The sequence below is a fragment of the Acyrthosiphon pisum genome, chromosome A3, assembly GCF_005508785.2.
Source record: "Acyrthosiphon pisum isolate AL4f chromosome A3, pea_aphid_22Mar2018_4r6ur, whole genome shotgun sequence".
Classification (NCBI taxonomy): domain Eukaryota; kingdom Metazoa; phylum Arthropoda; class Insecta; order Hemiptera; family Aphididae; genus Acyrthosiphon; species Acyrthosiphon pisum.
The window spans coordinates 39,684,487-39,687,727 of record NC_042496.1 but is presented as its reverse complement, the minus strand read 5'-3'; the positions used below and the strand labels follow the sequence as shown (position 1 = coordinate 39,687,727).

The window sequence follows — 3,241 nt, the reverse complement described above, 5'->3', positions numbered from 1 at the left end:
TCACAATCAGTGAAATTTACATGTGCGCACATTAACAAAATAATCTTTAATAGCCAGATTAATGCTTATGGTTCAATTATAACATTTATTTATTTTTATTAATTAATAAAAACTATCTTCACTCAAAAATCTTGGGGGTTTTAAATCATGTTATAGGGCGGGGGTTCGGTACCACGGTAGATACATTAGTATACAATTTACTATATTTACATTTGATGATAAATTAAAAATTTACCATTGACCCTTGCAAGCCCGACCGTAAAAGACATAATAATATCATACAACCCGCTTAACAAGTTATATCCAATCGCAAAGATATTGCAGTAAAATGCCACTGAATCTTTAGCAGTCCGCTGCCGCGGATTTTACTCACTCGAACCATCCACACATTATTATTATCCTTCAATACCTGAGGTGTTTTCACTATTCTTCATTACTTGTGAATAGTGTATTATATTTTTTTATAGGCTGTATGGTCAAATAGTATTATAAATTATTGATGGCCGATGGGTGATTTGACCCTAGTCACTCGAATTCATTTTTGTAGATGATACATCAATTTATTTAAAAATGTTTTTTTTCGTATATATATTTTTCAATTTGAGTTCAATAGGCATTAGATAAGTAGGCACATATTATGAAAAAAACTGTTTACTCTCCGCCAACCCACCGAAAACACAGGTCAAATACGCCCTTGTCGTATACTAATCCTATATATTATAATATACAACATAATAATATTGTGTCTAAATCCAATACCAGGTGAGTGATAGTATAAAAAATATTGACATTGTATATTATACATTAGGTTGAATGTAATTTATCATGAACATAATTTTCAGGCATGTTATTCGATTTTGTTTACCAAATATAATTGTCAAATTAAAACCACATGCATACCTATTTTAATACTTAATTCGTATATATTTTTAGCATTAAGAGGCTGTCAGTGCACTATTTGTTTTCTCACTCTGGCTGACTGGCTCACAATTTAAACATCATTTAAATTTACAACATTTTTTTTATTTATTTTGAAAGTGGAATACAAAGTCAAATAATAATAAAATATAAAACCGGTATGTCATCCCCTCAAAAATATTATTCACTACCTTTTTTGTAGTAGGTGACTTTACTCTAAGATTACTTAAACGCATAGAAAAAATGATTTTTCGTAAATGCGTTTTGTCCATTTTGCGCGTTGGTCAGAAAGAGAAAACGAATAGTGCGCTGACATCCTCTTAAAGGTAAAAAATATAAAATTGTATCATAATATAATTTATATACATAGATATGATAATATCATTGTACAAGATAAAAATAAATCAACTCGTATCGTAATATATTGCGATTCGCGATTATATATAATATAATTATTATTATTACGTATGTGTTCAGTATAGTTGTCGTATGACGTGTAAAAACGCGGAGCAGGTGGTGATGCTATACACAGGACTCGGTAACACGTGGACCGACGTAAGACAACCACTCAATAGATCGATCTATATTATTAGGTATAGGCGTATAGCGCTAAATAGGATTTTTTTTCCGTCAATAAATCTGTATTCCAAAAACATGAGTGGCCCTGCATAATATTATACATATAATATTATACTATAATAAAGTTTATACGTATAACAATAATTATTAATTATTATAAAATATGTGCGTGTTTTGATATATGACGTGTCAGCTATATAGTTTAGCCAAACACCGATAAATGTGTACAGGCAATAAAACCGTCCGATTACAGATTATAACAATAATTATTACGATCGTCAAAACAAGATAAAAATACCCGCGACATGACGTATCGCGAGTATCGCGTATTCACGTGTGGTCAGCGCCAGCGCCCAGACGTGTGATTCGATTATAATGATATAATATCGTTATCTTGGGAATAATAGTTTATTAGGAATGTCCATATAATAATAATACTTGGTGAAGAAAACAACATTGTTCAATCTCGAAGGTCGAAAACTCCCGAAAACGTTTTAAATTCGTCGGTTGTATTATAGTGTCTGTGAGCCCCGCATTCCGGGACAAATTATTACGACGAGAAAAAACAAATGATAATATTATTATGTCTTGTAATACGAGAGCACCGAATAATTTTTACTAAAAAAAATTGGAAAACGGTCGCCGACCGATCGTCCCGCGTCGATTTTCGACGGGTACGGGAGGAAAGGCGGAGAGGAACAGACGAACCACCTGCGTGAACGGATTAAAAATCCGAGTCGGTGACTCGTCGCCGTTTTAGCAGAAGAGTGCGATTATGATTTGAGGCAAATGCCGATATGAGCCCGTTAGGGCCGCCAAAAATTGCCGAAGCGGACAGTGTTTCATGTCCACATGGCGGGGTATTGGTTAAAGTTTTCAACTAGCAATAATCGCACCTCGGATGGACCTCATTGGTTACGATATCGCCACTGCGCAAAGCTGACGGTAACCGTGTTTGGCACCCATATATGTGTGGTGCGGGGCCCGAGCGCGGCGTGCGGACGTCCGGGCGGCCAAACACGATTTTCGAAGCTCGGCGCGCGCCCCGCTTGAATGCCGAGCGGAACGCGCGCCGGAAAACGGACGCTCGACCGTCGGGACCGTGGCCGACGACACCGGGCGTCAAGCGTCGGCCGCCGGCGGTCGGCGTTTCGCGTGGCCCGTCCGACGGCCACAAACGTGCCACACAGCAACGACATCTGTCGGCACGAATTGGCGCGCACACGTTCGGGCCGCCGCCGCCGCCGTCGTCGTCGTCAACATCTTCACCACCGTCGCCGCCACCGACGTGAATGACTCGGCGGCAAAGGTTATCGCAACGGCCGAAACGATCCGTTTTCAATGTACGCACAATAATAATATTATTTGTTGTTATTAGAATAATCATATACAAACGATAATAGTTTTAATAATAATAAATAACATAATAATTATTTTGTGTACTATGTTCGGTGAACACATTTGGTTACAGTTTTATTCGTACGCGCGCAATATTGTTCGTCGATTTGACGTAAACGCGTTTAGGTCGTTTCGTGTACGAAACTGTTTTTTTTTTACCACAGTAATCGGCTATTATACTTTCAACCACAAACTAAGATATATTAGTATATCTTAGTTCGTGCTTTCTACGATTAATTGACACATGATACTATGCCCAATTTTATTATTATTATTATTATCAATATTTACTATCACTATTTCTGTACCGAAAAAAGGGTGTTTTAGTATTTATGAAATTTATGTA

The 3,241-nt window shown here is 37.0% G+C and overlaps 1 non-coding gene across 1 annotated transcript; it reads right to left on the bottom strand.

Moving 5' to 3' along the window:
- Positions 1-2,298: 2,298 nt before the first annotated feature.
- On the bottom strand, positions 2,299-2,438 carry LOC115034522. The gene has a single exon (XR_003839885.1). It is a non-coding gene; the product is annotated as a U4 spliceosomal RNA (small nuclear RNA).
- Between the last annotated feature and the right edge of the window lie 803 nt (positions 2,439-3,241).